This window comes from Peromyscus maniculatus, chromosome 18 (genome assembly GCF_049852395.1).
Source record: "Peromyscus maniculatus bairdii isolate BWxNUB_F1_BW_parent chromosome 18, HU_Pman_BW_mat_3.1, whole genome shotgun sequence".
Taxonomy (NCBI): Eukaryota; Metazoa; Chordata; class Mammalia; order Rodentia; family Cricetidae; genus Peromyscus; species Peromyscus maniculatus.
This window is the reverse complement of record NC_134869.1, coordinates 9,799,054-9,825,217: the sequence shown is the minus strand read 5'-3', so window position 1 is coordinate 9,825,217 and position 26,164 is coordinate 9,799,054.

Below are 26,164 nucleotides of genomic sequence, written 5' to 3'. Positions count from 1 at the left end.
GCTGCTAGCAATTGAAACTGAATGTGATTCAACTCCGTTTAGGAAGTTTAATTGAACCCTAGAATGCCATACAAGAAAAACACTCTGATTTAGAGAAGGGCATTCTTGCACTCTACTGTGTTTCCTATAGGGCCAATACAGTGTGCTAGCTCAAAACAAAAGAAATGTGCTTCCTACACAAACGGGGCCTATCTATTTCAACTCAGTATTGGAAACTAAGTAAAGCAGGAGCTTCTCATCTGTCCAAAACACTGTACTTGCAGGGAACGACTCGAATGCTATTTTACTGTGTAGGGCCTAACTAGCACAAGAGTGGTGTTCTTCCCCTGAATTAACACTTGCTGCTAGCACTTAAAACTGAATGTGATTCAACTCCGTTTAGGAAGTTTAATTGAACCATAGATTGCCATAAAAGAAAAACACTCTGCTTTTGTGAAAAGGGCATTCTTGCAGTATAATGTCTTTCCTATAGGGCCACTACAGTGAACTAGCTCAAAACAAATGAACTGTGCTTCCTACAGACGGGGCATATCTAGTTCAACTCAGTATTGGAAACTAAGTAAAACATTATCTGCTCCTCAGTCCAATACACTGTACTTGCTGGAAACAGGCACAAATGCTCTGTGCACTGTGTATGGGCAGAATAGCACAAGAGTGGTATTCTTACTCCCTATTAACACTTGCTGCCTGCACTTCAAACTGAATGTGATTCAACGACGGTTAGGAAGTTCAATTAAACCCTAGTTTGCCATACAAGAAAAACACTCTGCTTTTGAGAAAACGGCATTCTTGCACTCTAATGTGTTTCCTATAGGGCCAGTACAGTGAGGTAGCTAAAACAAAAGAACTGTGCTTCCTACATAAACGGGGCATATCTAGTTCAACTCAGTATAGGAAACTAAGTAAAACAGGAGCTTCTCTTCAGTCCAATACACTGTACTTGCTGGGAACAGACACGAATGCTATTGGCACTGTGTATGGCCAGAATAGCACAACAGTGGTGTACTTAACCTGAATTAACACTTGCTGCTAGCACTTGAAACTGAATGTGATTCAACTCCGTTTAGGAAGTTTAATTGAACCCTAGTTTGCCATACAAGAAAAATACTCTGCTTTTGAGAAAAGGGCATTCTTGCACTCTACTGTGTTTCCTCTAGGGCCAATACAGTGAGCTAGCTCAAAACAAAACAACTGTGCTTCCTACACAAACGGAGCATATCAATTTCAACTCAGTATTGGAAACTAAATAAAACAGGAGCTTGTCTTCTGTCCAATACATTCTACTTGCTGGGAACAGACGCGAATGCTATTTTACTGTGTAGGGCATGAATAGCACAAGAGTGGTGTTTTACCCTGAAATAACAATTGCTGCTAGCACTTGAAACTGAATGTGATTCAACTCCGTTTAGGAAGTATAATTCAACCCTAGATTGACATACAAGAAAAACACTCTGCTTTTGAGAAAAGGGCATTCTTGCAGTTTAATGTTTTTCCTATAGGGCCAGTATAGTGAGACAGCTAAAAAAAAAAAAAAGAATTCTGCTTCTTACTCAAACGGGGCATATCTAGTTCAACTCAGAATTGGAAACTATGGAAAACATTAGCTTCTCTTCAGTCCAATACACTGTACTTGCTGGGAACAGGCACGAATGCTATTGGCACTATGTATGGCCAGAATAGCACAAGAGGGGTATCCTTACACTTAATTAATACTTGCTGCTAGCACATGAAGCTGAATGTGATTCAACTCCATTTAGGAGGTTAAATTGAACCCTAGATTGGCATACAAGAAAAACCCTCTGCTTTTGAGCAAAGGCATTCTTGCAGTTTAATGTGTTTCCTAAATGGCCAGTACAGTGAGTTAGCTCAAAACAAAAGAACTGTGCTTCCTACACAAACGGGGCATATCTAGTTCAACTCAGTATTGGAAACTAAGTAAAACAGGAGCTGCTCTTCAGTCCAATACACTGTACTTGCTGAGAACAGACACGAAATCTATTTGCACTGTGTATGGCCAGAATAGAACAAGAGTATTATTCTTACCCTTAATTAACACTTGCTGCTTGCACTTGAAACTGAATGTGATTCAACTCCGTTTAGGAAGTTTAATTGAACCCTAGTTTACCATACAAGAAACACACTCTGTTTTTGAGAAAAGGGCATTCTTGCACAATACTGTGTTTCATAAATGGCCAGTACAGTGTGCTAGCTCAAAAGAAAACCACTGTGCTTCCTACACAATGGGGCCTATCCAGTTCAAATCAGTATTGGAAACTAAGTAAAACATTAGCTTCTCTTCAGTCCAATACCCTGTACTTCCTCGGAACAGGCACTAATGCTATTTGCCCTGTGTATGGCCAGAATAGCACAAGAGTGGTGTTCTTACCCTATGTTAACACTTTCTGCTAGCACATGAAACTGAATGTGATTCAACTCTGTGTAGCAAGTTTAATTGAACTCTAGTTTGCCATACAAGAAAAACACTATTCTTTTGAGAAAAGACCTTCTTGCACTCTACTCTGTTTCCAATAAGTCCAGTAGAGTATCTAGCTCAAAAAAAAAAAAAACTGTGCTTCCTACACAAACGGGGCATATCTAGTTCAACTCAGTATCGAAACTAGGTAAAACAGGAGCTTCTCTTCATTCCAATACACTGTACTTGCTCGAACAGACGGGTTGTTATTTTACTGTGTAGGGCCTGAATAACACAACAGTGGTGTTCTTACCCTGAATTAACACTTGATGCTAGCACTTGAAACTGAATGTGATTCAACTCCGGTTAGGAAGTTTAATTGAACCCTAGAGTGCCATACAAGAAAACACTCTGCTTTTGTGGAGAGGGCTTTCTTGCACTGTACTGTGTTTCCTATAGGGCCAGTACAGTGAGGTAGCTCAAAACAAAGATCTGTGCTTCCAACACAAACGAGGCATATCTAGTTCAACTCAGTATTGGAAACTAAGTAAAACAGGAGCTTCTCTTCTCTCCAGTACACTGTATTTGCTGGAAAACAGACGGGAAATCTATTTGCACTGTTTACGGCCAGAATAGCACAAGAGTGGTATTCTTACCCTGAATTAACACTTGCACTTAGCACTTGAAACTTAATGTGATTCAACTACGTTTAGGAAGTTTAATTGAAGCCTAGTTCGCCATGCAACAAAAACATTCTGCTTATGAGAAAACGGCATTCTTGCACTCTACTGTGTTTCCTATAGGGCCAGTACAGTGAGCTAGCTCAAAACAAAAGAACTGTGCTACCTCCTCAAATGGAGCATATCTAGTTCAACTCAGTATTGGAAACAATGTAAAACAGGAGCTTCTCTTTGTCCAACACTTTCTTGCTGTGAACAGACGCGAATGCTATTTGTACTGTGTAGGACCAGAATAGCACAATAGTGGTGTGCTTACCCTGAATTAACACTTGCTGCTAGCACTTGAAACTGATCAACTCCATTTAGGAAGTTTCATAGACCCCTAGTTTGCCAAAAAAGAAAAACACTCTGCTTTTGAGCAAAGGGCATTCGTGCACTCTACTGTCTTTCCTATAGCGCCAGTACAGTGAGGTAGCTAAAACAAAAGAACTGTGGTTCCTACATAAATGGGGCATATCTAGTTCAACTCAGTATTGGAAACTAAGTAAAACAGGAGCTTCTCTTCAGTCCAATACACTGTACTTGCTGGGAATAGACAGGAATGCTATTGGCACTGTGTATGGCCAGAAGAGCACAACAGTTGTGTACTTAGCATGAATTAACACTTGCTGCTAGCACTTGAAACTGAATGTGATTCAACTCCGTTTAGGAAGTTTAATTGAACCCTAGTTTGCCATACAAGAAAAATACTCTGTGTTTGAGAAAAGGGCCTTCTTGCACTCTACTCTGTTTCCTCTGGGGCAATACAGTGAGCTAGCTCAAAACAAAATAACCGTGCTTCCTACACAAACGGAGCATATCTATTTCAACTAAGTATTGGAAACTAAATAAAACAGGAGCTTCTCTTCTTTCCAATACACTCTACTTGCTGGGTACAGACGCGAATGCTATTTTACTGTGTAGGGCATGAATAGCACAAGAGTGGTGTTTTACACTGAATTAACACTTGCTTTTAGCACTTGAAACTGAATGTGATTCATCTCCGTTTAGGAAGTTTAATTCAACCCTACATTGACATACAAGAAAAACACTCTGCTTTTGAGAAAAGGGCATTCTTGCAGTTTAATGTGTTTTCTATAGGGCCAGTACAGTGAGATAGCTCAAAAAAAAAAAGAATTGTGCTTCCTACACAAACGGGGCAAATCTAGTTCAACTCAGAATTGGAAACTATGTAAAACTGTAGCTTCTCTTCATTCCAATACACTGTACTTCCTTGGAACAGACGCGAATGCTATTTGCACTGTGTATGGCCAGAATAACACAAGAGTGGTGTTCCTACCCTGAATTAACACTTAGTGCTAGAACTTGAAACTGATTGTGATTCAACTCCCTGTAGGAGGTATAATTGAACCCTAGTTTGCCATACAAGAAAAACACTCTGCTTTTGAGAAAAGGGCATTCTTGCAATCTACTGTTTTTCCTATAGTACCAGTACAGTGAGCTAGCTCAAAACAAAAGAACTGTGCTTCCTCCACAAACAGGGCATAACTAGTTCAACTCAGTACTGGAAACTAAGTAAAACAGCAGCTTGTCTTCAGTACAATACTCTGTACTGCTGGGAAAGACGCAAATGCTATATGCACTGTGTAACTCCAGAATAGCACAAGAGTGGTGTTCTTACCCAGATTTAACACTTGCTGCTAGCACTTGAAACTGAATGTGATTCAACTCCGTTTAGGAAGTTAAATTGAACCCGAGATTGCCATACAAGAAAAACACTCTGCTTTTGAGAAAAGGGTGTTTTTCCACTCTACTGTGTTTCCTTTAGGGCCAGTACAGTGAGCTATCTCAAAAGAAAAGAACTGTGCTTCCTCCAGAAACGGGGCCTATCTAGTTCAACTCAGTATTGGAAAATAAGTAAAACAGGAGCTTCTGTTCTGTCCAAAACACTGTATTTGCTGGGAACAGGTACGAATGCTATTGGCACTGTGTATGGCCAGTATAGCACAAGAGTGGTATACTTAACCTAAATTAACACTTGCTGGCAGCACCTGAAACTGAATGTGATTCAACTCCGTTTAGGAGTATTGGAAACTAGGTAAAACAGGAGCTTCTCTTCAGTCCAATACACTGTACTTGCTGGGAACAGGCGCGAATGCTATTTGCACTGTGTTTGGCCAGAATTCACCAAAGTGGTGTCCTTACAATGAAATAACACTTGCTGCTAGCACTTGAAATTGAATGTGATTCAACTACGTTTAGGAAGTTTAATTCAACCCTAGATTGCCATACAAGAAAAACACTCTGCTTTTGAGAAAAGGGCATTCTTGCATGCTACTGTGTTTCTTACAGGGCTAGTACAGTGAGCTTGCGCATAACAAAAGAACTGTGATTCCTCCACAAACGGGGCATATCTAGTTCAACTCAGTATTGGAATCTAACTAAAAAAGGTGCTCCTCTTCAGTCCAATACACTGTATTTGCTGGGAACAGACGTGAAATCTATTTGCACTGTATATGGCCAGAATAGCACAGGAGTGGTGTTCTTACCCTGAATTAACACTCGCTGCTAGCACTTTAACTGAATGGGATTCAACTCTGTTTAGGACGTTTAATTAAACCCTTCAATGCCATACAAAAAAAAAACACTCTGCTTTTGAGAAAAGGGCATTCTTGCACTCGAATCTCTTTTCAATAGGAACAGTACAGTGAGCCAGCTCAAAAAAAGAACTGTACTTCCTCCACAGACGGGGCACATGTAGTTCAAATCAGTATTGGAAAATTAGTCAAAGAGGAGCTTCTCTTCTGTCAAATACACTGTGTATGGCCAGTATAGCACAAGAGTGGTATACTTAACCTAAATTAACACTTGCTGGTAGCACCTGAAAATGAATGTGATTCAACTCCGTTTAGGAAGTTTAATTGAACCCTAGATTTCCATACAAGAAAAACACTCTGCTTTTGAGAAAAGGGCATTCTTGCAGTTTAATGTGTTTCCTATATGGCCAGTACAGTGATCTAGCTCAAAACAAAAGAACTGTGCTTCCTACACAAACGGGGCATATCTAGTTCAACTCAGTACGGAAACTAAGTAAAATAGGTGCTTCTCCTCTGTCCAATACACTGTACTTGCGGGGAACAGAGGCCAATGTCATTTTACTGTGTAGGGCCTGAATAGCACAAGAGTGGTGTTCTTACTCTGAATTAACAATTGCTGCCTGCACTTGAAACTGAAGGTGATTCAACTCCGGTTAGGAAGTTTAATTGAACCCTAGTTTGCCATACAAGAAAAACACTCTGCTTTTGAGAAAAGGGCATTCTTGCAGTTTATTGTGATTCCTATAGGGCCAGTACAGTGAGGTAGCTCAAAACAAAAGAACTGTGCTTCCTACAGAAGCGGGACATATCTAGTTCAACTCAGTATTGGAAACTAAGTAAAACAGGAGCTTCTCTTCAGTCCATTACACTGTATTTCCTGGGAACAGACGGGAAATCTCTTTGCACTGTATATGGCCAGTATAGCACAAGAGTGGTATACTTACAACGAATTAACACTTGCTGCTTCCAGCACTTGAAATTCAATGTGATTCAACTCTGGTTAGGAAGTTTAATTGAACCCTAGATTGTCATACAAGAAAAACACTCTGCTTTTAAGAAAAGGGCATTCTTGCAGTTTAATTTCTTTCCAATATGACCAGTACAGTGAGTTAGCTCAAAACAAAAGAACTGTGCTTCCTACACAAACAGGGCATATCTAGTTCAACTCAATATTGGAAACTAAGTAAAACAGGAGCTTCTCTTCAGTCCAATACATTGTACTTGCTGGGAACAGACACGAAATCTATTTGCACTGTGCATGGCCAGAATAGCACAAGAATTGTATTCTTACCCTGAATTAACACTTGATGCTAGCACTTGAAACTGAATGCGATTCAACTCCGTTTAGGAACTTTAATTGAACCCTAGATTGCCATACAGGAAAAACAATCTGCTTTTGTGAAAAGGGCATTCTTGCAGTTTAATGTGTTTCCTATGGGGCCAGTACAGTGAACTAGCTCAAAACAAATGAACTGTGTTTCCTACACAAACAGGGCACATCTAGTTCAACTCAGTATTGGAAACTAAGTAAAACAGGAGCTTCTCCTCAGTCCAAAATACTGTAATTGCTGGGAAAAGACGAGAATGCTATTTGCACTGTTAATGGCCAGAATAGCACAAATATCGTGTTCCTACCCTGAATTAACACTTGCTGCTAGCACTTGAAACTGAGTGTGATTCAAATCCCTTTAGGAAGTTTATTTGAACCCTAGTTTGCCATACAAGAAAAACACTCTGCTTTTTAGAAAAGGGCATTCTTGCACTCTACTGTGATTCCTATAGGGCCAGAGTAGTGAGCTAGCTCAAAACAAAAGAACTGTGCTTCCTACACAAACGGGGCATATCTAGTTCAATTCAGTATGGGAAACTAAGTAAAACAGGAGCTTCTTTTCAGTCCAATACAGTGTAGTTGCTGGGAACAGACGCGAATGTAATTTGCATTGTGTATGGCCAGAATAGCACAAGAGTGGTGTTCTTACCCTGAATTATCACTTGCTGCTAGTTCTTGAAACTAAATGTGATTCAACTCCGAGTAGGAAGTTTAATTGAACCCTAATTTTCCATCCAAGAAAAACACTCTGCTTTTGAGAAAAGGGCATTCTTGCACTCTACTGTGTTACCTATAAGGCCAGTACAGTGAGGTAGCTAAAAACAAAAGAACTGTGCTTCCTACACAAACGGGGCATATCTAGTTCAACTCAATATTGGAAACTAAGTAAAACAGGAGCTTCTATTCACTCCAATACACTGTACTTGCTGGGAACAGGCGCGAATGCTATTTGCACTGTTTATGGCCAGAATAGGACAACAGTTGTGTACTTACCCTGAATTAACACTTCCTGCTTGCACATGAAACGGAATGTGATCCCAATCAGTTTAGGAAGTTTATTTGAACCCTAGTTTGCCATACAAGAAAAACACTCTGCCTTTGAGAAAAGGGCATTCTTGCACTCTACTGTGATTCCTATATGGCCAGAACAGTGAGCTAGCTCAAAACAAAAGAACTGTGTGCCTACACAAACGGGGCATATCTAGTTCAACTCAATATTGGAAACTAAGTAAAAAAGGAGCTTCTATTCAGTCCAATACTCTGTACTTGCTGGAAATTGGCGCGAATGCTATTTGCACTGTGTATGGCCAGAATAGCACAAGAGTCGTGTTCTTACCCTGAATTATCACTTGCTGCTAGCACTTGAAACTCAATGTGATTCAATTCCGTTTAGGAAGTTTAATTGAACACTAATTTGCCATCCAAGATAAACAATGTGCTCTTAAGAAAAGGGCATTCTTGCACTCTACTGTGCTTCCAATAAAGCCAGTACAGTGAGGTAGCTGAAAACAAAAGAACTGTGCTTCCTACACAAACTGGGCATATCTAATTCAACTCAATATTGGAAACAAAGTAAAACAGGAGCTTCTATTTAGTCCAATACGCTGTACTTGCTGGGAACAGGCGCGAATGCTATTTGCCCTGTTTATGGCCAGAATAGGACAACAGTGGTGTACTTATCCTGAATTAACACTTGCTGCTTGCACTTGAAACTGAATGTGATCCCACTCCGTTTAGGAAGTTTATTGAACCCTAGTTTGCCATAGAAGAAAAACACTCTGCCTTTGAGAAAAGGGCATTCTTGCACTCTACTGTGATTCCTATAGGGCCAGAACAGTTATCTAGCTCAAAACAAAAGAACTGTGTTTCCCACACTAACGGTGCATATCTAGGTCAACTCAGTATTGGAAGCTAAGTAAAACAGGAGCTTCTCTTCAGTCCAATACAGTGTAGTTGCTGGGAACAGACGCGAATGTAATTTGCACTGTGTATGGCCAGAATAGCACAAGAATGGTGTACTTACCCTGAATTATCACTTGCTGGTAGTTCTTGAAACTGAATGTGATTCAACTCCGAGTAGGAAGTTTAATTGAACCCTAATTTGCCATCCAAGAAAAACACCCTGCTTTTGAGAAAAGAGCATTCTTGCACTGTACTGTGTTTTCTATAAAGCCAGTATAGTGAAGTAGCAAAAAACAAAAGAACTGTGCTTCCTCCTCAAACGGGGCATATCTACTTCAACTCAATATTGGAAACTAAGTAAAAAAGGATCTTCTATTCAGTCCAATACATTGAACTTGCTGGTAACTTGCGCGAATGCTATTTGTACTGTTTATGGCCATAATAGGACAACAGTGGTGTACTTACCCTGAATTAACACTTGCTGCTTGCACTTGAAACTGAATGTGATCCCACTCCGTTTAGGAAATTTAATTGAACCCTAGTTTGCCATACAAGAAAAGCACTCTGCTTTTGAGAAAAGGGCATTCTTACACTCTACCGTGTTTCCTATAGGGCCAGTACCTTGATCTAGCTCTAAACAAAAGAACTGTGCTTCCTACACAAACTGGGCTTATCTAGTTCAACTCAGAATTGGAATCGAAGTAAAACAGGAGCTTCTCCTCAGTCCAATACACTGCACTTGCTGGGAACAGACACGAATGGACTTTGCACTGTGTATGGCCAGAATAGCACATGAGTGGTATTCTGACCCTGAAATAACACTTGCTGCTAGCATTTGAAACTGAATGTGATTCAACTCCGTGTAGGAAGTTTAATTGAACCCTAGTTTCCCATACCAGAAAAACACTCTGCTTTTGAGAAAAGGGCATTCTTGCACTCTACTGTGATTCCTATAGGGCCAGTACAGTGAGCTTGCTCAAAACAAAAGAACTGGGCTTCCTCCACAAGCGGGGCATATCTAGTTCAACTCAGTATTGGAAACTCATTAAAAAAGGAGCTTCAATTCAGTCCAATACAGTGTAGTTGCTCAGAACAGGCGCGAAAGTATTTTGTACTGTGTATAGCAAGAATCGCACAAGAATGGTGTTCTTAACCTGAATTAACAGTTGCTGCTAGCACTTGAAACGGAATGTGATTCAACTCCGTTTAAGAAGTTTAATTGAACCCTAGTTTGCCATGCAAGAGAATCACTCTGCTTTTGAGAAAAGGGCATTCTTGCACTCTACTGTGATTCCTATAGGGCCAGTACAGTTAGCTAGCTCAAAACAAAAGAACTGTGCTTCCACCACAAACGGGTCATATCTAGTTCAACTCAGTATTGGATACTCAGTAAAACAGGAGCTTCTATTCAGTTCAATACGGTGTAGTTACTCAGAAAAGACACGAATGTAATTTGTACAGTGAATGGCCAGAATAGAAAACGGTGGTGTACTTACCCTGAATTAACACTTGTTGATAGCAGTTGAAACTGAATGTGATTCAACTCCGTTTAGTAAGTTTAATTGAACCCTAGTGTGCCATACAAGAAAAACAGTCTGCTTTTGAGAAAAGGGCATTCTTGCACTCTACTGTGTGTCCTATAAAGCCAGTACAGTGAGGTAGTTAAAAAAAAAAGAACGGTGCTTCCTACACCAACGGGGCATATCTAGTTCAACTCAATATTGGAAACTAAGTGAAACAGGAGCTTCTATTCAGTCCAATACACTGTACTTGCTGGGAACAGGCGTGAATACTATTTGCACTGTTTATGGCCAGAATAGGACAACAGTGCTGTACTTACCCTGAATTAACACTTGCTGCTAGAACTTGAAACTGAATGTGATCCCACTCCGTTTAGGAAGTTTAATTGAACCCTAGTTTGCCATACAAGAAAAACACTCTGCTTTTGAGAAAAGGGCATTCTTGCACTCTACTGTGATTCCTATAGGGCCAGTACAGTGAGCTAGCTCAAAACAAAAGAACTGTGCTTCCTAAACAAACGGGGCATATCTAGTTCAACTCTGCATTGGCAACTCAGTAAAAAAGGAGCTTCTATTCAGTCCAATACAGTGTAGTTGCTCGGAACAGGCACGAATGCAATTTGCACTGTCTATGAACAGAATAGCACAAGAGTGGTGTTCTTACCTGAATTAACACTTGCTGCTAGCACTTGAAACTGAATGTGATTCAAATTCCTTGAGGAAGTTTAATTGAACCGTAGTTTGCCATACAAGAAAAACACTCTGCTTTTGAGAAAAGGGCATTCTTGCACTCTACTGTGATTCCTATAGGGCCAGTACAGTGAACTAGCTCAGAACAAATGAACTGTGCTTCCTACACAAACGGGGCATATCTAGTTCAACTCAGTATTGGAAACTAAGTAAAACAGGAGCTTCTATTCAGTTCAATACAGTGTAGTTACTCAGAACAGGCACGAATGTAATTTGTACTGTGTATGGCCAGAATCGCACAAGAGTGGTGTACTTACCCTGAAATAACACTTGCTGCTAGTACTTGAAACTGAATATGATTCAACTCCGTTTAGGAAGATTAATTGACCCTAGTTTGCCATACAAGAAAAACACTCTGCTTTTGAGATAAGGGCATTCTTGCACTCTACTGTGTTTCCTATAGGGCCCGTACAATGAGTGAGAATAAAACAAAAGAACTGTGCTTCCTACAGAATCAGGGCATATCTAGTTCAACACCGTATTGGAAATTATGTAAAACAGGAGCTTCTCTTCAGTCCAATACACTGTACTTGCTGGGAACAGACGCGAATGCCATTTTCACTGTGTATGGCCGAATAGCACAACAGTGGTGTACTTAACCTGAATTAACACTTGTTGCTAGCAGTTGAAACTGAATGTGATTCAACTCCGTTTAGTAAGTTTAATTGAACCCTAATTTTCCATACAGGAAATACACTCTGCTTTTGAGAAAAGGGCATTCTTGCACTCTACTGTGTTTCCCATGAAGCAAGTACAGTGAGATAGCTCAAAGCAAAGGAACTGTGCTTCCTCCACAAACGGGGCATATCTAGTTCAACTCAGTATTGGAAACTCAGTAAAACAGTAGCTTCTATTCAGTCCAATACGCTGCACTTGCTGGGAACAGACACAAATGGACTTTGCACTGTGTATGGCCAGAATAGCACATGAGTGGTGTTCTTACCCTGAAATAACACTTGCTGCTAGCACTTGAAACTGAATGTGATTCCACCCCGTTTAGGAAGTTTAATTGAACCCCAGTTTGCCCTACAAGAAAAAAACTCTGCTTTTGAGATAAGGGCATTCTTGTACTCTACTGTGATTCCAAGAAGGCCAGTACAGTGAGCTAGCTCAAAACAAAAAAACTGTGTTTCCTCCACAAACGGGGCATATCTAGTTCAACTCAGTATTGGAAACTGAGTAAAACAGGAGCTTTTATTCAGGCCAAAACAGTGTAGTTGCTCAGAACAGGCACGAATGTAATTTGTACTGTGTATGGCCTGAATAGCACAAGAGTGGTGTTCTTACCCTGAATTAACACTTGCTGCTAGCACTTGAAACTGAATGTGATTCAACTCCGTTTAGGAAGTTTAATTAAACCCTAGTTTGCCATACATGAAAAAGACTCTGCTTTTGAGAAAAGGGCATTCTTGCACTCTACTGTGTTTCCTATAGAGCCAGTACAGTGAGGTTGCTCAAAAGAAAAGAACAGTGCTTCCGATACAAACAGGGCATATCCAGTTCAACTCAGTATTGAAAACTAAGTAAAACGGGAGCTTCTCTTCAGTCCAATACACTGTACATGCTGGGAAAGGAGGTGAATGCTATTTGCACTGTGTATGGCCAGAATAGCACAAGAGTCGTGTTCTTACCCTGAATTATCACTTGCTGCTAGCACTTGAAACTCAATGTGATTCAATTCAGTTTAGGAAGTTTAATTGAACCCTAATTTGCCATCCAAGAAAAACACTCTGCTCTTGAGAAAAGGGCATTCTTACACTCTACTGTGCTTCCAATAAATCCAATACAGTGAGGTAGCTAAAAACAAAAGAACTGTGCTTCCTACACAAACGGGGCATATCTAGTTCACCTCAATATTGGAAACTAAGTAAAGCAGGAGCTTCTATTTAGTCCAATACACTGTACTTGCTGAGAACAGGCGCGAATGCTATTTGCACTGTTTATGGCCAGAATAGGACAACAGTGCTGTACTTACCCTGAATTAACACTTGCTGCTTGCACTTGAAACTGAATGTGATCCCACTCCGTTTAGGAAGTTTATTGAACCCTAGTTTGCCATACCAGAAAAACACTCTGCCTTTGAGAAAAGGGCATTCTTGCACTCTACTGTGATTCCTATAGTGCCAGAACAGTTATCTAGACAAAACAAAAGAACTGTGTTTCCTACACTAACGGTGCATATCTAGGTCAACTCAGTTATGGAAGCTAAGTAAAACAGGAGCTTCTCTTCAGTCCAATACAGTGTAGTTGCTGGGAACAGACGCGAATGTAATTTGCACTGTGTATGGCCAGAATAGCAGAAGAATGGTGTCCTTACCCTGAATTATCACTTGCTGGTAGTTATTGAAACTGAATGTGATTCAACTCCGAGTAGGAAGTTTAATTGAACCCTAATTTGCCATCCAAGAAAAACATTCTGCTTTTGAGAAAAGAGCATTCTTGCACTGTACTGTGTTTCCTATAAAGCCAGTACAGTGAAGTAGCAAAAAACAAAAGAACTGTGCTTCCTCCACAAACGGGGCATATCTACTTCAACTCAATATTGGAAACTAAGTAAAAAAGGATCTTCTATTCAGTCCAATACATTGTACTTGCTGGGAACTGGCGCGAAAGCTATTTGCACTGTTTGTGGCCAGAATAGGACAACAGTGGTGTACTTACCCTGAATTAACACATGTTGCTTGCACTTGAAACTGAATGTGATCCCACTCCGTTTAGGAAATTTTGTGAACCCTAGTTTGCCATACAAGAAAAACACTCTGCTTTTGAGAAAATGGCATTCTTACACTCTACTGTGTTTCCTATAGGGCCAGTACCTTGATCTAGCTCTAAACAAAAGAACTGTGCTTCCTACACAAACTGGGCTTATCTAGTTCAACTCAGAATTGGAATCGAAGTAAAACAGGAGCTTCTCTTCAGTCCAATACACTGCACTTGCTGGGAACAGACACGAATGGACTTTGCACTGTGTATAGCCAGAATAGCACATGAGTGGTATTCTGACTTTGAAATAACACTTGCTGATAGCACTTGAAACTGAATGGGATTCAACTCCGTGTAGGAAGTTTAATTGAACCCTAGTTTCCCATACCAGAAAAACACTCTGCTTTTGAGAAAAGGGCATTCTTGCACTCTACTGTGATTCCTATAGGGCCAGTACAGTGAGCTAGCTCAAAACAAAAGAACTGTGCTTCCTCCACAAACGGGGCATATCTAGTTCAACTCTGTATTGGAAACTCATTAAAAAAGGAGCTTCTATTCAGTCCAATACAGTGTAGTTGCTCAGAACAGGCGTGAAAGTATTTTGTACTGTGTATGGCAAGAATCTCACAAGAATGGTGTTCTTAACCTGAATTAACAGTTGCTGCTAGCACTTGAAACGGAATGTGATTCAACTCCGTTTAGGAAGTTTAATTGAACCCTAGTTTGCCATGCAAGAGAAACACTCTGTTTTGAGAAAAGGGCATTCTTGCACTCTACTGTGATTCCTGTGGGTCCAGACCAGTGAGCTAGCTCAAAATAAAAGAACTGTGCTTCCTCCACAAACGGGGCATATCTAGTTCAACTCAGTATTGGAAACTCAGTAAAACAGGAGCTTCTATTCAGTTCAATACAGTGTAGTTACTCAGAACAGGCACGAATGTAATTTGTACTGTGTATGGCCAGAATCGCACAAGAGTGGTGTTCTTACCCTGAAATAACACTTGCTGCTAGCACTTGAAACTGAATGTGATTCAACTCCGTTTAGGAAGATTAATTGAACCCTAGTTTGCCATACAAGAAAAGCACTCTGCTTTTGAGATAAGGGCATTCTTGCACTCTACCCTGTTTCCTATAGGGCCCGTACAATGAGTTAGAATAAAACAAAAGAACTGTGCTTCCTAAGGTACCAGAGCATATGTAGTTCAACACCGTATTGGAAATTATGTGAAACAGGAGCTTCTCTTCAGTCCAATACACTGTACTTGCTGGGAACAGACACGAATGCCATTTTCACTGAGTATGGCCGAATAGCACAACAATGGTGTACTTACCCTGAATTAACACTTGTTGCTAGCAGTTGAAACTGAATGTGATTCAACTGCGTTTAGTAAGTTTAATTGAACCCTAGTTTGCCATACAAGAAAGACACTCTGCTTTTGACAAAAGGGCATTCTTGCACTCTACTGTCTTTCTGATAGGGCCAGTACAGTGATCTAGCTCAAAACAAAAGAACTGTACTTCCTACACAAACGGGGCATATCTAGTCAACTCATAATTGGAAACTAAGTAAAACATGAGCATCTTTTCAGTCCAGTACACTGTACTTGATGGGAACAGACGAAAATGCCATTTTCACTGTGTATGGCCAGAATAGCACAACAGTTGTGTGCTTAGCCTGAATTAACACTTGCTGCTAGCACTTGAAACTGAATGTGATTCAACTCCGATTAGGAAGTTTAATTGAACCCTAGTTTGCCATACAAGAAAAACACTCTGCTTTTGAGAAAAGGGCATTCTTACACTCTACTGTGTTTCCGTTAGGGCCAGTACAGTGATCTAGCTCAAAACAAAAGAACTGTGCTTCCTACACAAACGGGGCATATCTACTTGAACTCAGTATTGGAAACTAAGTAAAACAGGAGCTTCTTGTCAGTCCAATACAGTGTAGTTGCTGGGAACAGACGCCAATGTAATTTGCACTATGTGTGGCCAGAATAGCACAAGACTGGTGTTCTTACCCTGAATTAACACTTGCTGCTAGCACTTGAAACTGAATGTGATTCAACTCCGTTTAGGAAGTTTAATTTCACCCTACTTTGCCATACATGAAAAAGACTCTGCTTTTGAGAAAAGGGCATTTTTGCACTCTACTGTGTTTCCTATAGAGCCAGTTCAGTGAGGTTGCTCAAAACAAAAGAACAGTGCTTCGGAAACAAACAGGGCATATGTAGTTCAACTCAGTATTGGAAACTAAGTAAAACGGGAGGTTCTCTTCAGTCCAATACACTGTACATGCTGGGAACAGACTCAAATGTAATTTGCACTATGTATGACCAGAATAGCATAAGAGTGGTGTTCTTACACTGAATTAACACTTGCTGCTAGCACTTGAAACTGAATGTGATTCAACTCCGTTTAGGAAGTTTAATTGAAACCTAATTTGCCATACAAGAAAGACACTCTGCTTTTGAGAAAATGGCATTCTTGCACTCTACTGTGTTTCCCATGAAGCCAGTACAGTGAGCTAGCTCAAAACAGAAGAACTGTGCTTCCTCCACAAACGGGGCATATCTAGTTCAACTCAGTATTGGAAACTCAGGAAAACAGTAGCTTCAATTCAGTGCAATACAGTGTAGTTGCTCGGAACAGGCGCGAATGCAATTTGCACTGTCTATGCCCAGAGTAGAACAAGAGTGGTGTTCTTACCCTGAATTAACACTTGCTGCTAGCAGTTGAAATTGAATGTGATTCAACTCCGTTTAGGAAGTAATTGAACCCTAATTTGCCATCCAAGAAAAACACTCTGCCTTTGAGAAAAGGGCATTCTTGCACTCTACTGTGTTTCCTATAAAGCCAGTACAGTGAGGTAGCTAAAAACAAAAGAACTGTGCTTCCTACACAAACGGGGCATATCTAGTTCAACTCAGTATTGGAAACTAAGTAAAACAGGAGTTTCTATTCAGTCCAATACGCTGCACTTGCTGGGAACAGACTCAAATGGACTTTGCACTGTGTATGGGCAGAATAGCACATGAGTGGTGTTCTTACCCTGAATTAACACTTGCTGCTAGCACTTGAAACTGAATGTGATTCCACCCCGTTTAGGAAGTTTAATTGAAGCCTAGTTTGCCATACAAGAAAAAAACTCTGCTTTTGAGAAAAGGGCATTCTTGTACTCTACTGTGATTCCTAGAGGGCTAGTACAGTGAGCTAGCTCAAAACAAAAAAACTGTGTTTCCTCCACAAACGGGGCATATCTAGTTCAACTCAGTATTGGAAACTGAGTAAAACAGGAGCTTTTATTCAGGCCAAAACAGTGTAGTTGCTCAGAACAGGTACGAATGTAATTTGTACTGTGTATGGCCAGAACCGCACAAGAGTGGTGTTCTTACCCTGAATTAACACTTGCTGCTAGCACTTGAAACTGAATGTGATTCTACTGCGTTTATGAAGTTTAATTGAACCCTAGTTTGCCATACAAGAAACACACTCTGCTTTTGAGATAAAGGCATTCTTGCACTCTACTGTGTTTCCTATAGGGTCCATACAATGAGTTAGCTCAAAAGAAAAGAACTGTGCTTCCTACACAAACGGGGCATATCTAGTTCAACTCAGTATTGGAAACTAAGTAAAACAGGAGCTTCTCTTCAGTCCAATACACTGTACTTGATGGGATCAGCTGCGAAAGCTACTTGCACTGTGTATGGCCAGAATAGTACAAGAATGGTGTTCTTACCCTGAATTAACACTTGCTGCTAGCACTTCAAACTGAATGTGATTCAACTCCGTTTAGGAAGTTTAATTGAACCCGAGTTTGCCATACAAGAAAAACACTCTGATTTTGATATAAGGGCATTATTGCACTCTACTGTGTTTCCTATAGGGCCCATACAATGAGCTAGCTAAAACAAAAGAAATGTGCTTCCTCCAAAAACGGGACATATCTAGTTCAAGTCAGTATTGGAAACTCAGTAAAACAGGAGCTACTATTCAGTTCAATACAGTGTAGTTACTCAGAACAGGCACGAATGTAATTTGTACTGTGTATGGCCAGAATCGCAGAAGAGTGGTGTTCTAACCCTGAAATAACACTTGCTGATACGACTTGAAACTAAATGTGATTCAACTACATTTAGTAAGTTTAATTGAACCCTAGTTTGCCATACAAGAAAAACACTCTGCTTTTGAGAAAAGGGCATTCTTGCACTCTAATGTGTTTCCTATCGGGCCAGTACAGTGATCTGGCTCAAAACAAAAGAACTGGGCTTCCTACACAAACGGGGCATATCTAGTCAACTCATAATTGGAAACTAAGTAAAACAGGAGCATCTGTTCAGTCCAATACACTGTACTTGATGGGAACAGACGAAAATGCCATTTTCACTGTGTATGGCCCGAATAGCGCAACAGTTGTGTGCTTATCCTGAATTAATACTTGCTGCTAGCACTTGAAACTGAATGTGATTCAACTCCGTTTAGGAAGTTTAATTGAACCCTAGTTTGCCATACAAGAAAAACACTCTGCTTTTGAGAAAAGGGCATTCTTACACTCTACTGTGTTTCTGTTAGGGCCAGTACAGTGATCTAGCTCAAAACAAAAGAACTGTGCTTCCTACACAAACGGGGCATATCTACTTGAACTCAGTATTGGAAACTAAGTAAAACAGGAGCTTCTCGTCAGTCCAATACAGTGTAGTTGCTGGGAACAGACGCCAATGTAATTTGCACTGTGTGTGGCCAGAATAGCACAAGAGTGGTGTTTTACCCTGAATTAACACTTGCTGCTAGCACTTGAAACTGAATGTGATTCAACTCCGTTTAGGAAGTTTAATTTCACCCTACTTTGCCATACATGAAAAAGACTCTGCTTTTGAGAAAAGGGCATTTTTGCACTCTACTGTGTTTCCTATAGAGCCAGTACAGTGAGGTTGCTCAAAACAAAAGAACAGTGCTTCGGACACAAACAGGGCATATGTAGTTCAACTCAGTATTGGAAACTAAGTATAACGGGAGGTTCTCTTCAGTCCAATACACTATAAATGCTGGGAACAGAGGTGAATGCTATTTACACTGTGTATAGCCAGAATAGCCCAAGAGTCGTGTACTTACCCTGAATTATCACTTGCTGCTAGAACATGAAACTGAATGTGATTCAACTCCGTTTAGGAAGTTTAATTGAACCCTAATTTGCCATCCAATAAAACACTCTGCTTTTGAGAAAAGGGCATTCTTGCACTCTACTGTGTTTCCTATAAAGCCAGTACAGTGAGGTATCTAAAAACAAAAGAAATGGGCTTACTACACAAACCTGGCATATCTAGTTCAACTCAATATTAGAAACTAAGTAAAACAGGAGCTTCTATTCAGTCCAATACACTGTATTTGCTGGGAACAGGCACGAATGCTCTTTGCACTGTGTATGGCCAGAATAGCACAAAAGTGGTATTCTTACCCTGAATTAACACTTGCTTCTACCACTTGAAATTGAATGTGACTCAACTCCATTTAGGAATTTTTATTGAACCCTAGTTTGCTATACAAGAAAAACACTCTGCTTTTGAGAAAAGGGCATTCTTGCACTCTAATCTGTTTCCAATAGGTCCAGTAGAGTGAGCTAGCTCAGATCAAACGAACATGCTTCGTCCACAAACGGGGCATATCTAGTTCAACTCAGTATTGGAAACTAAGTAAAACAGGAGCTTCTCTTCAGGCCAATACACTGTACTTGCTGGGAACAGACGAGAAATCTATTTGCACTGTGATTGGCCAGAATAGCACAACAGAGGTGTACCTACCCTGAATTAACACTTGCTGCTAGAACTTGAAAATGAATGTGAATCAACTCCGTTTAGGAAGGTTAATTGAACCCTAGTTTGCCATACACGAAAAACACTCTGCTTTTGAGGAAAGGGCATTCTTGCACTGTACTGTGTTTTGATAGGGCCAGTACAGTGAGCTATCTCAAATCAAAAGAACTGTGCTTCCAACACAAACGAGGCATATCTACTTCAACTCAGTATTGGAAACTAAGTAAAACAGGAGCTTCTCTTCAGTCCAATTCACTGTACTTGCTGGGAACAGGCATGAATGCTATTTGCACTGTATATGGCCAGAATAGCACAAGAGTTGTGTTCTTACCCAGAATTAACACTTGTTGCTAGAACTTGACACTGAAAGTGATTCAACTCGTTTAGGAAGTTTAATTGAACCCTAGGTTGCCATACAAGAAAAACACTCTGTATTTGAGAAAAGGTCATTCTTGCACTCTTGTGTTTCCTACAGGGCCAGTACAGTGAGCTGGCTCAAAACCAAATAACTGTTCTTCCTACACAAGCAGAGAATATCTAGTTCAACTCAGTAATGGAAACTAAGTAAAACTGGAGCTTCTCTTCAGTCCAATACACTTACTTGCTGGGAACTGATGTGAATGCTATTTGCACTGTGTATGGGAAGAATAGCACAAGAGCGGTGTTATTACCATGAATTAACACTTGCTGCTACCACTTGAAACTGTATGTGATTCAACTCTATTTAGGAAGTTTAACTGAAACATAGTTTGCCATACAAGAAAAACATTCTGCTTTTGAGAAAAGTGCATTCTTGCACTCTAATCTGTTTCTAGTAGTTCAAGTACTGTGAGCTAGGTTAAAACATAAGAACTATGCTTCCTACACAAACGGGGCATATCTAGTTCAACTCACTATTGGAAACTAAGTAAAACAGGAGCTTCTCCTCAGTCCAAAACACTGTACTTGCTGGGAACAGACGAGAATGCTATTTGCAATGTTAATGGCCAGAATAGCACAAATGTCGTGTTCTTACCCTGAATTAACACTTGCTGCTAGCACTTGAAACTGAGTGTGATTCAAATCCCTTTAGGAAGTTTAATTGAACCCTAGTTTGCCATACAAGAAAAACACTCTGCTTCTTAGAAAAGGGCATTCTTGCACTCTACTGTGATTCCTATAGGGCCAGAACAGTGAGCTACCTCAAAACAAAAGAACTGTGCATCCTAAACAAACGGGGTATATCTAGTTCAATGCCGTATTGGAAATAATGTAAAACAGGAGTTTATCTTCAGTCCAATACACTGTACTTGCTGGGAACAGACTCGAATGCCATTTTCACTGTGTATGGCCAGAATAGTACAACAGTGGTGTACTTAACCTGAATTAACACTTGTTGATAAAAGCTGAAACTGAATGTGATTCAACTCCGTTTAATAAGTTTAATTGAACCCTTGTTTGCCATACAAGAAAAACACTCTGCTTTTGAGAAAAGGGCATTCTTGCACTCTACTGTGTTTCCAATAGGGCCAGTACAGTGATCTAGCTCAAAACAAAAGAACTGTGTTTCCTACACAAACGGGGCATATCTAGTTCAACTCAGTGTTGGAAACTAAGTAAAACAGGAGCTTCTCTTCAGTCCAATACAGTGTAGTTGCTGGGAACAGATGCGAATGTAATTTGCATTGTGTATGGCCAGAATATGGCCACAAGAGTGGTGTTCTTACCCTGAATTATCTCTTGCTGCTAGTTCTTGAAACTGAATGTGATTCAACTCCATGTAGGAAGTTTAATTCAACCCTAGTTTCCCATACAAGAAAAACACTCTGCTTTTGAGAAAAGGGCATTCTTGCACTCTACTGTGATTCCTATAGGGCCAGTACAGTGAGCTAGCTCAAAACAAAAGAACTGTGCTTCCTCCACAAACGGGGCATATCTAGTTCAACTCAGTATTGGAAACTCATTAAAAAAGGTACTTCAATTCAGTCCAATACAGTGTAGTTGCTCAGAACAGGCGCGAATGTATTTTGCACTGTGTATGGCAAGAATCGCACAAGAATGGTGTTCTTAAACTGAATCAACAGTTGCTGCTAGCCCTTGAAACTGAATGTGATTCAACTCCGTTTAAGAAGTTTAACTGAACCCTAGTATGCCATAAAAGAAAAATATTCTGCTTTTGGAAAAGGGCATTCTTGCACTCTACTCTGTCCTATAGGGCCAGTACAGTGAGCTAGCTCAAAACAAAAGAGCTGTGCTTCCTACACAAACGGGGCATATCTACTTCAACTCAGTATTGGAATCTAAGTAAAACAGGAACTACTTCAGTGTAGTTGTTGGGAACAGACGCGAATGTAATTTGCACTGTGTATGGCCAGAATAGCACAAGAGTGGTGTTCTTACACTGAAATAACACTTGCTGTTGGAACTTCAAACAGATTGTGATTCAATTGCTTTAGGAAGTTTAATTGAACCCTAGGTTGCCATAGAAGAAAAACATTCTACTTTTGAGAAAAGGACATTTTTGCACTCTAATCTGTTTCCAATAGGGCCAATACAGTGAGCTAGCTCAAAAAAAAATAAATGTGCTTGCTACACGAACGGGGCATATCTAGTTTAGCTCAGTATTTGAAACTATGTTAAAGTGGAGTTTCTCTTCAGTCCAATACACTGTACTTGCTGGGAACAGACATAAATGCTATTTGCACTGTGTATGGCCAGAATAGCACAAGAGTGGTGTTCTTACACTGAATTAACACTTACTGCTAGAACTTGAATCTCAATGTGATTCAACTCCCTGTAGGAAGTTTAATTGAACCCTAGTTTGCCATACAAGAAAAACACTCTGCTTTTGAGAAAAGGGCATTCTTGAAGTCTAATGTGTTTCATATACGGCCAGTACAGTGAGCAAGCTCAAAACCAAAGAACTGTCCTTCCTACACAAATGGGGCATATCTAGTTCAACTCAGTTTTCGAAACTAAGTAAAACAGGAACTTCTCTTCAGTCCAACACACTTACTTGCTGGGAACAGACGTGAATGCTATTCGCCCTGTATATGGCCTGAATAGCACAACAGTGGTGTACTTACCCTGAATTAACACTTAATGCTAGCACTTGAAACTGAATGGGATTCAACTCCGTTTAGGAAGTTTCATTGATCCCTATTTTGCAATACAAGAACAACACTCTGTATTTGAGAAAAGGTCATTCTTGCACTCTTGTGTTTCCTACAGGGCCAGTACAGTGAGCTGGCTCAAAACCAAATAACTGTGCTTCCTACACAAGCAGGGAATATCTAGTTCAACTCAGTAATGGAAACTAAGTAAAACTGGAGCTTCTCTTCAGTCCAATACACTTACTTGCTGGGAACAGATGTGAATGCTATTTGCACTGTGTATGGGCAGAATAGCACAAGAGCGGTGTTATTACCATGAATTAACACTTGCTGCTACCACTTGAAACTGAATGTGATTCAACTCCATTTAGGAAGTTTAACTGAAACATAGTTTGCCATACAAGAAAAACATTCTGCTTTTGAGAAAAGTGCATTCTTGCACTCTAATCTGTTTCTAATAGTTCAAGTACTGTGAGCTAGATTAAAACATAAGAACTATGCTTCCTACACAAACGGGGCATATCTACTTCAACTCAGTATTGGAAACTAAGTAAAACAGGAACTTCTCTTCAGTCCAATACACTGTACTTGCTGGGAACAGACAGGAATGCTATTTGCACTGTTTATGGCAAGAATAGCACAAGAGTGGTATACTTACCCTGAATTAGCACTTGCTGCTAGCAGTTGAAACTTAATGTGATTCAAATCAGTTTAGGAAGTTTAATTGAACCCTAGATTGCCATACAAGAAAAACACTCTGCTTTTGAGAAAGGGGCATTCTTGCACTCTACTGTGTTTCCTAAAGGGCCAGTACAATGAATTTGATCAAAACAAAGGAACTGTGCTTCCTACACATACGGGGAAGATCTATTTCAACACAGTATTGGAAACTAAGTAAAACTGGAGCTTCTCTTCAATCCAATATACTTACTTGCTGGGAACAGACGCGAATGCTATTTGCACTGTGTATGGCCAGAATAGCACAACAGTGGTGTACTTACCCTGAATAAGTACTTGCTGCAAGCACTTGAAACTGAATGTGATTCAACTCCGATTAAGAAGTTTAATTGATCCCTAGAATGCCATACGAGAAAAACACTCTACTTTTGAGAAAATGGGATTCTTGCACTCTACTGTGTTTCCTTTAACGCCAGTACAGTGAGATAGCTTAAAACAAAAGAACTGTGCTTCCTACACAAACGGGGCATATCTAGTTCAACCCAGTATTGGAAACTAAGTAAAAGAAGAGCTTCTCTTCAGTCCAATACACTGTATTTGCTGGGAACAGGCGAGAATGCTATTTGCAAAGTGTATGGACATAATACAACAAGAGTGGTGTTCTTACCCTGAATTAACACTTGCTGGTAACACTTGAAACTGAATGTGATTCAAATCAGTTTAGGAAGTTTAATTGAACCCTAGATTGCCATACAAGAAAAACACTCTGCTTTTGAGAAAGGGGCATTCTTGCACTCTACTGTTTTTCCTAAAGGGCCAGTACAATGAGGTAGATCAAAACAAAAGAACTGTGCTACCTACACATACGGGGAAGATCTAGTTCAACACAGTATTGGAAACTAAGTAAAACTGGAGCTTCTCTTCAATCCAATAAACTTACTTGCTGGGAACAGACGCGAATGCTATTTGCACTGTGTATGGCCAGAATAGCACAACAGTGGTGTACTTACCCTGAATAAGTACTTGCTGCAAGCACTTGAAACTGAATGTGATTCAACTCCGATTAAGAAGTTTAATTGATCCCTAGAATGCCATACAAAAAAACACTCTACTTTTGAGAAAATGGGATTCTTGCACTCTACTGTGTTTCCTTTAACGCCAGTACAGTGAGATAGCTTAAAACAAAAGAACTGTGCTTCCTACACAAACGGGGCATATCTAGTTCAACCCAGTATTGGAAACTAAGTAAAACAAGAGCTTCTCTTCAGTCCAATACAGTGTATTTGCTGGGAACAGGCGAGAATGCTATTTGCAAAGTGTATGGACATAATACAACAAGAGTGGTGTTCTTACCCTGAATTAACACTTGCTGCTAGCACTTGAAACTGAATGTGATTCAACTCCGTTTAGGAAGTTTAATTCACCACTAGATGGCCATACAAGAAAATAGGTTTGCTTTTGAGAAAAGGGCATTCTTGCAGTTTAATATGTTTCCTATAGTGCCAGTAGAGTGAGCTAGCTCAAAACAAAAGAACTGTGCTTCCTACACAAACGGGGCATATCTAGTTCATCTCAGTATTGGAAACTAAGTAAAACAGGAGCTTCTCTTCAGTCCAATACCCTGTACTTGCTGGGAACAATCGCGAATGCTATTTGCACTGTGTATGGCCAGAATAGAACAAGAGTGGTATTCTTACCCTGAATTAAGACTTGCTGCTAGAACTTGAAACAGAATGTGATTCAACTCCATTTAGGAACTTTAATTGACGCCTTGTTTGCCATACAAGAAAAACACTCTGCTTTTGAGAAAGGGGCATTCTTGCACTCTACTGTGTTTTAAAGGGCCTGTAAGGTGAGGTAGCTCAAAAGAAAATAACTGTGCTTCCTACACAAACGGGGCATATCTAGCTCAACTCAGTATTGGTACTAAGTAAAACAGGAGCTTCTCTTCAGTCAAATACACTGTGCTTGCTGGGAACAGACGTGAATGCCATTTGTACTGTGTATGCCCAGCATAGCAGAACAATGGTGGACTTACCCTGAATTAACACTTGCTGCTAGAACATGAAACTGAATGTGATTCAACTCCGTTTAGAAAGTTTAATTGAACAATAGTTTGCCATACAAGAAAAACACTCTGCTTTTGAGTAAAGGGCATTCTTGCAGTTTAATGTGTTTCTTATAGGGCCAGTACAGTGAGCTAGCTCAAAACAAAAGAGCTGTGCTTCCTACACAAACGGGGCATATCTACTTCAACTAAGTATTGGAAACTAAGTAAAACAGGAGCTTCTTTTTAGTCCAATGACCCGTCCAGCAGGCCAGGTTATTCGAGGGTCTCGAGGAGGGACCACCTGTGAATCAATCGGGGGTGAGAGGGAAAGGAGACCAAGCGCGTGAAGAAAGACAATGTCAGTCTGAGTTGCGTCAAGGTCTCATTTATTGACTGGGTGTTAGAGCTTATAAACAGGGCTTCAGGTAGGGAGGGGGAGCAGGAGTGAGGAGAGGACAAAGCAAATTCCGAAGGAGGGTCAGCAGGAGGTCGCTTTGGTCCCAGGCCCCTGCAGCTAGCTGATTTAAAGAGGTTTATTTAATCCTACATTCCTAGGTTAGACTAAAAGCCTCTTATTTACACGAGGCTTGATAAATCGTGGCAGGTAACACAAGGTTCAAGACACAGCTGTCCAGAGTCGGT